The following is a 12,081-nucleotide window of genomic DNA, read 5'->3' as shown; positions in this document are numbered from 1 at the left end:
AGAGCAGGCTGAGGCTGAAGAAGGAAGAATTTGGCAAATGAAGTTGGAAGAAATAGTATATAGTCAAAAAGCAGTTCTGGCAGAGAGCTGGGTGGAAAAACCCTTAGAGTAATCACTTGTCTGAAGGCTTTAACTATTGATTGCTGACTGATTGGACTGACCTCACTTGAATGAGAGTTTCAGTTCTAGGCTTTCTAGAATTTAGGGAAGGTGAAGTCCCTCAGAAATACTGGTTCTATGTGTTGCTCCTCTCTGGTTGAAAGGAAAAAAAAACAGAATGAGGTAAGACATACACTGTAGCTGCTTGCTGCATAGGAAGAGCGGGCTAGGATGGTTTGTCAACTTGAACTGTTTTGCTGTGAATCCTGTTCTGATTGAACAACTCAGCACCTGGGTAATGAGTATCTGGTTGGGTCTTTATAGCCCAGGGATATCCAGCATAATGAGATTTGCAGTGCTCTTCTAAAGGGAGCTGCTATTCACATTAAGAAGTGCCATTTTCTAAATGCCTACATAAAGGTGATTGTAAGTGAAAAGAGCTTGTAAATTCTATATTCAGGTATAAAAGAGAATAAGATTTATCCAGCTGGAGGGTGGTGAAGACCAATAGACAAGTAGTTAGCAGAGAAGTGAATCCAGGTGACCTGAGTGCTTTTGAATGAACCAATGACATGTGCAATTGTAAGTTACTTCAAGCATATGTTTGTTCGTTTGTTTCTACATAGGTGCTTCACTGTCATTTTGCTAACTGTGCCTGCTGTCTCTGATAAATATTGTTTATTAAGTCAAAGAGTGGTCTTGATTTAGGTGTGGATTGGTATGTATTTTGCTATTTATGTACTTGTTTCATGAATGAAATTATTTTCTTTTGCCTTATTGCTAAGTAAATGGTTATGTTTAAGATCCAAAAATGTCATTATTGTGAGTGGTATGGTGTGTAAATAGAAACTCATCAGTGGAGACTCAAGAATGACGGTGGTCGTTAGGGGGTGTATGTGTATTCTACCTTAACATGGTAATCCTAAAACCTTGAACAGATTTGATTGCAACTATGTAGTAGTGGTCTATCTCCAAGAATCTGGACCTATCAGAGTGAACACATGTTAGACTGAGCCAAATGACAAAGTGAATAAGTGTTGACATATGCTATTCAAGGAATGATGTTGTGTGGGAGTGGACAGATTACCCACATTGCAATAGTCTCATCAAAGTAAGGAAATATACTTCGTACTATTAGAGACTTTAGAACTTTATTGCTAATTGAAGAAAAATATATATGTGTACAAATCTGAATTATAAAGGATATAAATGAGACTGTTGTTAATTTTATTTCCAAGGTATTTTCTGCTTTTCAATGGAGATTTTCTTTAAATAGGAGGTCCTAGGCACATTTAGGTGATGGTTGACAGAGATGCTGAATGACAGAGAAGATTAAAGCCAGAGTGTCAGAAGCTCCTGACAATTGAAGAGCGGGCTGGTTAATGTTAAAATTAATCAGGCGTGTTGGCATCAGAATTCCTTTCCTTTCCTATGTCAAACAAAAAAAAAATTAGTGAGCTACAAAGTTAATCAGAGTTGGCTTTAGAGATACACATACATAGTGGATACATTGTTTCACCCCAGAGAAGGTTAGTATCAGGGTAGGAAGGTAACGGACTTTTACCCAGGCTAAAGTATCTCACCATCCTAGAGATGGTGAGATTTGGGGATGGGGGAGAAAGTACAGAGGAAAAATCCCCCTTGATATCCTAGATAGAGGTTTCTATGTCTTGATACAAAACATCTGTGCTAATTATGTGTTAGTGTTCAAATCTGGTGCTCTTTCTACAGTACTAGTCTCAATATGTACCCAAAATCATATTCAGTGGAGTTTCCCTGGTGGGAATTTTCCATCTGTCTTAGCTGCTTAAATATAGCAGCTAGTATTGCTTTGATTGACTGGGTGCAAATCATGTGTAATCCACTATTCTAAGGTAGAATATGGGACTTTTGACTAAGATGGAAAGATTTTTGATTTTGTGGGTTCAGAATTAAGTTCAGTACTGTGAGCCTTTGAGTTGGGCCACCATTCAAGCTCTAGCTTAGAGATGTTTGACAGCATGATGCATCAATAGATATTGAGATGGAAAAGTGAAGAATTAAATGAAAAAGAAAAGGGCTTGGTTCATCTTCAATGTGTGTGTGTGTGTGTGTGTGTGTGTGTGTGTGTGTGTGTGTGTGTACCTAACAAATGAAATCAGGCTACATGTGGAAGCTGCCAGTGCTAATAAGGTTTATGAGAGCAGAAGAATTTTCTATTTCAAATCAGTAGAATAACCAATGACTTAATCTCTATTGCTTGCTGCAGGGAAATTTGCAGTGAGAAAAAAAGGAAGCCAAACAGATATTCCTAGACACATTTCCCAAAAATCCATCAAGGGACTCTAAGTGTTCCCAAAAATTTCTTCAAGGATGCCCTTCTTAATTCCTTGATCTGGATGAAAGCTGTTCCCACTTTACCCTCTGATTAGAGAAGAAATGTAAAGTGTGGAAAAAGTGCTGGATGAACCATGATAAAGACTTGAGTTCAAATCCCACCTCAGACTCTAATTAGCTATGTGTCCATGGGCAAGTAACATAATCTCTTTAAGCCTTGGTTTCCTCATATGTAAAATAGAGCTAATCCTACCCGTATTACCCACCTCACAAAATTGTTATGAGGGTCAAATGAGATAATGTATGTACTTTGTAAACTTAAAAGAATTATACTGAATAGCAGTTGTAAAAATAAAGCAGATAATATGATAGCACACTATGATGCCATAATGTATTAAATACTTTAAGTGATTGGTTAATGTATTATTCTATTTAACTGATTAATATACACCTTGGATATATTCTACTGTACAGACATACAATTTATGGTTAATTAAATGCAGTGTTAATGAAATATAGTCTACCAAAAATAAAAATTAAATAAAATAAAACCTAGATATCAGGTAAGATGGACCTACCTATTTTGCCATTACTTCTATGAGAAAATCAGCTTAATTTTATATCATTTCATCTTATAATACCTTTCCCAGGAAAGTAACTACTCATAACTGTACAGTTTACCTATTTAAAATAATAGCCTGAATTTGCAGACCTCTTATTTTCCAAGTTATTCTTACCCTTCAGGTTAATTCATACATTATCTACTGGCTTCCTGGATATAATTAATCTAAACAAGGGACTAGATTGTTACACAAACAAACAGTATAATCTTTTGAAATTCAGGATGTTGCCTTGGTTTTCTCTTTATGGCAAAAGGAGATTTGTTTTTTGTTGGGAGTTTTTTAAGTGTGCCCTAGATGTATTGTTTGAGGCCATGGACCTTGTCAAATATTTCAGAATGCATCTTCTGTATGGGACAAGACTTAATGATTGATGCAAAAGATCCCAAATCTACCATGTTAGGTCACTCCTTCAATTATGCCCTCAGCATCCTTGGGCAATTCTACGCCAACAAATTATACTCCCTTGTTGTGACTAAATGTAGATAAAATAATACTTCTTTTCACAATCAGCAAAATGGATAAAACATAAACTCAAACAAAATAAAAACTTATATAGCCATAGTGACTTCCACTAAATTACCCAGTCAAGATCACATGCATCAGAAAAAGTCGCACATGCCACTTCCTCAGAAGACTTTACCAGAGTGACTGTACAGCATTCATTTCTATAACTTGTCTCTCTACAATGGACAGTCATTGTACATTCACATCAGTGAAAATCAAAGGAAAGGCGGGGGCTCCAAATGCCTAAACTATACTGCTTAAGCCAGATAGCCAAAGGTAAAGAATATTTTCTTCCTATTGGACAGGGTTAACCAGGTAGCTCTCTTGTTCAAAAACCTTCCTAGATCCCTATGGATCCCTACAATAGGGACTAAAGCTGAGATTTCACTGATACAGCAATCTTCTAGATGTGAAATTCCTTCCAAAGCAGGTAGATATAGTCTCTGCAAATTTATAATCCTAGAGAATTTTTTACTCTTTTCCTTACATTGAGGGGTTAAATTATTTGTCCAGGGGCCACATCACCAGAATGTATATGAGATAGGTCTAAACCCAGGTCTTTCTGGGTCTTTAAGGACTTCCACAACCTGGTTCCAAACTACCTTTCTCCCTATCTCTATTCCAGTCAAACAATGAAACAAGCAATTTCTCAATCTCAACAGTCCACCTTCAACTTAATGCATTTTAAAAGACTTTGAATATCCTCCCTCAACATATCAGCCAAAATTATCCTCTCCCTTTAAGGCTCAGCTCAGGTACAATCCACCTTCTCAAGGAAGGATGCCTAGATTCACTCCTTATTACCCTAAGTTGAAAGTATTCTCTCCCTCACATTCCTAGAGAACTTTGTGTGGGTCTCTCCTTTTTCCCCATCACACTCTAGTCTGAATTATGTTTCTCTGATTACACACCGTGTCGTCCAGTAGAATGTATGATCTCCTTAAGGGCAGAGACCATATCCTTTGTCATTTCTGAATTACCAATGAGAAGTACCCTCTCAGCAGATGGACTAAACTTGTTGAGGGTAACCTATAGGCTTCAACACCACCAGTGAGTTAGGGGGTGTCTACCTCAAGCAGGTGAAGACTTTCCCCAGTGGAAGGGGAGGATGAGAACAATTCATTCCAATGGCCATGAAGTAGGCTCTGTGGAGTGCTTAGAGCTTAACCAGTTATCAAAGATGCCAAGGTCATCCTGCTGTAACCTAGGCCATCACTGGTCAGTTGTCCTGACTTTTGTCTTGCCACTGGACTCTGATGACTCTGGAAAAGAGAGAGTGAGGCTGATGATAGCTTTGCAGCTCTACCTCACTTAAATCTAATTCATGCACCCGTTAAGGCATCACCTTGTGATGTCATTGGTCCTTTTCAAAAATGAAGGACAAATAACAAAAAATAAGCACACAACCTTGAAATTAGCATGTGCTTAAAATATTTGTTAAAATGGATTGAGTTGGAAAGCATTTGGTGGTTCATATGAAGGCTTTAAGCTAAATGTTCGAATATACTCTGTAAAAATACTCTTACCACATGTTGTGATTGAAACAGAGATTATTAGCTGAGTCACTGATGAGTCATCTATCCAATGTGAAATAATACTACTAAGACTCGCAAGTCCCAAAATGGCACCCTTCCCTATCCTGTGGTCCAACAGAACACTGGATTTAGGCCCTGAATCTAAATCCCAACCTTCCCATTTACTCTCAGAGAGCCCTTGGGCCAATTACTTAATCTCTCTGGGGTCTCACATTCCTTGTTTGTCCAAAGAATAGGTTGGATTAGATGACTTCTAGTTTCCCCTTCTCCCTCTAGATCTGGGATCCCATACAATCCTTGATCTCTCAGTGCATTTCTTCCATTGCCAAGAAGTTAGATTATTATTAGAGGAAGGCCTTTTCTTTGTGTTAAAGTGGCCCACATCGTACTCCAGTTATTTCCACTGAAGGGTTCTGAAGATCCCAATTGGAAATTAGCTTAATTTCTGCTGTCTGGAGGAAGCTGGCTCAAAATTGCAGAAGGTATTTCATCATAATGATGATGATGCCAACTAGTACTTTTCATCTTCAAAGCACTTTGCAAACAGTAATTAATTCTCATAATACCCATGAGGTAAGTAAGTAAATACCATTATCCCCATTTTATAGATGGAGAAACTGAGGTGAAGTGCCCAAGTGAATTGCTCAAGGCTAGAGGTTGTCAGTCTTAGAGCAAGGATCCAGGCTCAAGAAGGTTTTAGATCTAGGTCTCCTGTTCATCCTTCCTCAGACTCTTGACTATTTCTAAACTGCCCAAGAGAAAAATGAGTGAGGAATTGTGAGGTCGATGGTAATGTGGAGGGTAGGAGATTTTTACCCTGCAAACTGCGCTCTCTGGCCTCCTCTCCCCTGTCAAAATGAATGCCCCTATTCATCGTGTGGGGAATTTGTGGGCATTGGTCTCAGGATCTCTTGTAAAACAACAACAACAAAAAACCCATTGAGGCTCCTTTCTCCTCGGACCACGTATTTCCTGAGCTTTTCCTTGAAAATCAGGAGATTCTTGGTACATCCACGCCCTCAGGAAGCAGGAGGACCCAGCCCACCCTCCAATTCTTGCTTGGGAGGCTGAACTCAAAAATGTGATTTCTCGGTAATGGATTCTCTGACCACACAGCTCAGGCTGCCGCTGCTGTTGCCCACTCCTTCGGGGTTTTTTGGCAGAGCTCCTTCGCAAGGAACGGGCATGTAATTAACATCAGGCTGTGTTCACACAGGGGCAGTTATCTGCTTGCCTTCTCTTATGGGAGGCAACTCCCTCAGCTCAAGATGGAAGCATCGCATTAAGTTGATAGCTGACTATTAATCTGAAGCAACGTATTAATGCTGACAAGTGTCAAGCAGGAGAAAACATAAACTGAAAAATAAATGAAAATGACTTCCAAAGAAAATGTAAAGCCGACTGAATTGATGAGATAAAAATAAGAGCTTTGCCCAGTTTCCCAAATGCTATCCCCCCCCTCCCCTTTATTTTCTCCTCCTCTTTAATCCTGGGTCCAGTTCATTAATTCTCAGTGTCTATCCAAATGTACTGATGGACCAACTCATGTTCCCAATCCAAGGGCATTTTAAAGCTTGGACAACTGGCATTCTGCATCCACTTGGTTTTTTGGATGTGGATTGTCGAGCTGAATTCTTTTGAGTGAGTGAGGATCAGATTTAGGAGACTCTTGGTCCAATAAATACAATGTTATCCCCAAGGAAGAGCATCTGGAGGATAAATAATAGTAGTATTAGCAACAACAATGCTAATGACTAGAATTTATATAGAACTTATCTATTATTTCTATAAGTTTGCAAAATACCCCACCCATTTTATCTGATTTGTTTTGCACGACAGTCCTGTAGGTAGGTGTTATTATTTTACAGAAACAAGGCTGAAAGATAAAATGACCTGCCTAGGATCACATAACTCGTGAGTGGCTGAAACAAGATTTGAGCCTCATTTACAGTGAAGCCTTCTTTTATTTAGACTCAGAGTTGGTCATCCTCCTTGTCAGTCTCTGCCACCTTTGCAAAACATATTATCTCCCTGTTCTTTGCCTAGTTACCAACTACACTCACACCTAGGTCCTTCCGACATTGTTCCAAAATCCTCACTGTGCATTTCATCTACTAAAGTTTCCCTGAAGGTTGTTTCTCTATCTTTCCAGTTTACTCCCTTCATATTTTCCCCACCAGTCATGGAAACCAACACAATTCAATCTCTTTACAGGCAATCCTGGACCTGGAGTTAAGTATACCTGAGTTCAAATTTAGCCCTGGACACTCACCAGCTATGTGATCCCAGGCAAGTCAATTGTACCTCAGTTTCCTCAACTGTAAAATGGGGATAATAATAGCACCTGCCTTTAAGTGATGTTGTAAGGATCAAATGAGATAATATTTGTAAAGAGCTTAGCACAGTGCCTGGTATGTTGTAGATAATAAGTGTTTGTTCCCTTCCTTGAGGGCAGGAACTATATAGTGCATTATTTCTTTGGGTCCCTTGTACCCATCACCTACATACAGTAGGCATTTAATAAATACTTTCTGAGAAGAATGGAATCCATGACCCTAAAAGATGTGAGGATAGATAAAGGTACCACTTTATAACATGCTTGTACAGCGAGTTAAGACAAGTTTGGCATTTTCATGTCGTCTTCAGAGCTTTTTGAGAATAAGATTTGTTGAGAGAGCTATGAGTAGAACAATTCAAATGGTCTCTTTGGGTGAAAAAAGACCAGCATTCTCCAGGTGAACTAGATAAAGACCTATGGGAGTTGCCTAGTGAGTCTCCTATTGGAGCTGGTGGGGAGGGGCTTCCTGAGTCCCCTAGAAGTGGAGGTAAAAGTGAATGCCTTTTGAAGGTAATGTCTTATCTGGTCCATTTTTGCTTTTTGGGTTTTGTTGTGAATAGTCAGTCAGTCAAGGAACATTAAAGCTCCTACTATGTGTTAGAACCAATTCTCACTATTTCCCTAAGAATTTATTCACTTATCAGAATCCGTGAAAATCGAATGATTACACAATCAAAGATTTAGGAGGTGGAGAGGGTCTTAAGAATTAGACTCCAAGGGATTAGGGTTATCTGGTCCAACGTTCTCCCAATATTAGAGGTGAAAAAGCCAAGGCCCAGAAAGATTAATTAACTTACCCAAAGTCACTTAAATGGGAAGTCCTAGAACCAGAATTCAAACTCTAGTCTCCCAACTTTAAATCCAACATTCTTTCTACTATACGATATTAATATATTTTTCCTTATAACCCTATACATTAGGCAGGATCAGTATCCCTCTCCCTTTCTTATAGATGAGAAAATTGAATCTTAAAGAAGTTAAATGACTTAACACAGCTGTTAAACACTAGAACTAAGATGTGAATCCAACAAGGGGGTTCATTCCGTTATGTTGCTCTTAACAACACAGAATCACAGAATTTTAGAGCTTGAAAGAACTTCTTAGTGAGTCACCCCTTAATAAAAGGATTTGTTCTGTGAAGTTTAGATTCAGTCAAAAGGCCACCCTTAAGGACCTAGAGGGCCACATGTGGCATCAAGGCCACAGGTTCCCCACCCCTGTGTCCAACCCTTTTATTTTAAATATGAGGAAACTGAGACCTGCAGAGCTTAAGTGACCTGGTCATACAGATTTCACACAATGGAAACACGATTGGAACCCAGACTCCAGAGTTAATGCTTTTTCAAATCTTGTCAATCAATTAAAAAAAACCATTCATTAAGCACCTACTATGTTCCAGGCACTGTGCCAAACTCTGGGGATGCAAAAAGAAGTAAAAGACAGTGCTGCCCTCAAGGAGCTTCCAATCAATTCTCTCTGTCTACATCTTTTACATCCTTCTCCTCTTCAATCACATGGGGGTGGGAAGAGGGGAGAGGAATGAGTATCTATAATGTGTCTACAATGTGCGAAGTGCTTGAAAAATATTACCATATCTTCTGATGCTCATAACAACCCTTTAAGTTAGATGTTATTATGCCCATTTTACAGATGAAGAAACTCTAGTGGTTAAGTTGAAGTGCCCACCAGAAATTATACACCAAAGCCCCCTCCCAGTTGCAACCTGCTAGAAGGGGACCCCTACCAGGGTCCCTGGAAACCACCTAATAGGACATAATAGTGAGGGAATATTTCACCTGTGTTGCTAGAAACATGCCCCAGATTCAGGTCTGTTTATGTTTGTATCCAGGGCTTTGCTAAGTAATCAAGGCTTCACTAGAAACGGCATTAATGGCATTACACCCCCTTGGAACCACATTTTGTTGATTAACAACACCTAACTCTATATAAGTGTATCTTACAGAAGACTCAGTGCTGTCTTCCCTATTGGGGAGGCAGTCACCAGCTGGTTAATAAACACTCCTATCAAATTATAATTGGCTTTGCTGTCCTGTTTCTCAGATGTCCAGGGTCACACAGATAGTAAGTGTCTGAGGCCAAATTTGAACTCAGGTCTTTATGACTCCCCCAGCTGCCTCACAGAAGCTCTATGTCCACATGGACATCAAACTAGTTTAGTCCCTCATCACTTCTTCCATAGACTATTGAACTAGCCTCCTAACTAGTCTCTTTCACTCATGTCTCTCCCCACTCCCTAGACAACTGACAAAGTGATTTTCCCAAAGCACAGATCTGATCATGTCACTTATCAGCTCAATAAACTGCAAACCTCTAGGATCAGATGTTATTTCTCTCTTTAACCCACCACAATCTGGCCCCAACCCACTCCTTCGTCTTCAATGTCCATTTGTCTCCTTCCCACACTCCATGTCCCAGCAAACATGGTTCTCTGGCTGTTTCTTGCTCACGTTTCCTTTCTCCATGTTCTTCCACTGGCTGTTTCCTAAGCCTGGAACATCCTCCCTCCTCAACCATCCCCTTTTAGAATCCCTTGTTTTCTTTAAAGCTCTGCTCCAGTATCACCTTCTCCATAAAACCTTTCCTGATCCCCCAGCTCTCCTCTCAAAAATTACATTGCATTTATTTTGTAAATATTCCACTTTTTTGTTGTGGTCATTCCATGGGTGGTTTCATGTTTCTCAGGATCAGCCCTGGAATCACTATTTTCCTGGAGTTCTGTGAGAGATGAAGAGAAAAGGTAATGCCATCATCAGTAAGCTAGTTCAGATCAAAGATTAGAACTTGCCTTATTTACACCTGCCCAGGACCTGGCAGGACAAAGTGGAAAGAGCCTATGTCAGGAGTCAGAGGACCTGGATTGGAATCTCCTCTCTACCATAAATCATGCAATGATTTATGTTGTGGTTCCTCTCCCTCCAGAGCAAATGTAAGCTCCTTGAGCGTAGAACTCTTTCCTTTTAGTCTTTGTATCTCCACAAAATCTTCCAGTGCAATGCCTGGAAGATAGTAGGTACTTGTTACAGTGATGGGCCTGGGATCAGAAAGACTCATCTTGCTGAGTTCACATCTGGTCTCCAATGCTTATTAGCTGTGTGACCCTGGGCAAGTCACTTCACCCTGTTTGCCTCTGTTCCCTCATCTATAAAATGAGTTGAAGAAGGGATTGTAAAACTACCCTAGTGTCTCTGGCAAGAAGATTCCAAAGAGTCAGATATGACTCAAAATGACTGAACAATAGATGTTAACAGGTAGCAAGGTTGAGAGATTCAGACAGGTTAAAGTGATTTACCCGTGGTCACATAGCTAATAAGTGTTAGAGGCTGAATCTTAGCCCGGGTTGTCCTGAAGGTTGCCTTAGTCGGTGGGTAGACTTTTTCTTTTACATTGTGAGGAGGGTGGCCCCAGATTCTACCTTTCCATAGATATCATTCCTCTTCCAAGAACTGATAGATTCAGGGCCTCCTGGAAGTTCATCCTAACCTGGTCCTTCTCATAAAAACATATATTTAGAGCTATCTTTAGAAACCATCGAGGGAAACTCATTAATTTTACAGATAAGGAGATGGAGGTCAAGTCTTCTATCCTAGGGATAATGGTAGATTCCAATCCAGGTCCTCTGACTCCTGATATAGTCTCTTTTCCCTTTGTCCTGCCAGGTCCCAGGGGCTGTAAATCAGGCAAGATCTAATCTTTGCTGATGACGGTATTACTTTTCCTCTTTGTCTCCTGCAGAACTCCAAGAAAATAGTGTTTTCAGGACTGATCCTGAGAAACATGAAACGACTTATAGGTAGTTTGTATGCTTTACTTTGACCCATCAGGCAATGGGGGTACAGCAAAGGAGTATCATGGTAAACATGTAAAGTGCAAAAGATTTAGAGGGGACCTGGCTTCGAATCCTGCCTTTGCTACTCACTCTCTGTATGGCCCTGGGGAAGTCATTTTATCTTAGGCCTCAGTTTCCCCATCTGCAAATGGAAGAGGTTGGACAAGATGGTGCTTGGGGTTCCTTTCAATTCCAAATGTATGATTCTATGATCACTTCTAACCCCAGAAGAAAGGGTACTCCTATGGCAAACTGCACTTCTCTATATGTCCTCCACATCTATCTCATTTCCTTTCCTTCTACTAGAAAGGAAGAGAGATCCCTCACCCCACACCCCAGCTCCCAAGATAGATCTGTGCTATTTCCAGGCCTTTCTACAGGTGGTTGGAAGCTTTCCACATCAGGGCATTACCAAAGGCACTTTTTTTCCCTTTTCCAAAATGTCACACTTCAGGTGAGAGTAAGAGGGGAAGGTGGGGGAAAGAAACCTAATTTCCTCACCACATAAAAGAACCAGAGAATTAGGCATGCAGCCAAGACAGCCACTGCCCAGTGACAAAGAATATCACACCTTAAGTTTGAAGTTCGTAAATAGATCGGCAATGTTGATACTTCAGGGGGATGATGGGTGGGAGTTAGGGTTTTTTTTTTCTTTCCTAAACTCTATAATTAATTTATCCAGCCAGAAGGCTGTAATGATGCCAAGAAGAGAAAAAGAAGCCCTCCAGGGGCCATTTGAGGTTTTTCCCCCAGCACTGCTGCTACTGTCTGCTACTGAGACAGGGGCTGCAGCCTGAATCTGAATGGGGAGGGCCTGCC

The 12,081-nt window shown here is 40.2% G+C and overlaps 1 long non-coding RNA gene across 1 annotated transcript in view; it reads left to right on the top strand.

Annotated features, from left to right (window-relative positions):
- The first annotated feature begins 317 nt into the window (after positions 1–317).
- Positions 318–12,081, top strand: part of LOC138169910 (uncharacterized) — a 41,004-nt gene continuing 29,240 nt past the window's right edge. Inside the window, exon 1 of the long non-coding RNA XR_011170489.1 lies at positions 318–681. This is a non-coding gene — a long non-coding RNA (uncharacterized lncRNA). The remainder of the gene's footprint in view (positions 682–12,081) is intronic.

The sequence above is a fragment of the Petaurus breviceps genome, unplaced genomic scaffold (assembly GCF_028583685.1).
Source record: "Petaurus breviceps papuanus isolate PSGF00001 unplaced genomic scaffold, PetGlider_PUasm1.0 126, whole genome shotgun sequence".
Lineage (NCBI taxonomy): Eukaryota > Metazoa > Chordata > Mammalia > Diprotodontia > Petauridae > Petaurus > Petaurus breviceps.
This window is presented reverse-complemented; position numbering and strand designations above follow the sequence as displayed.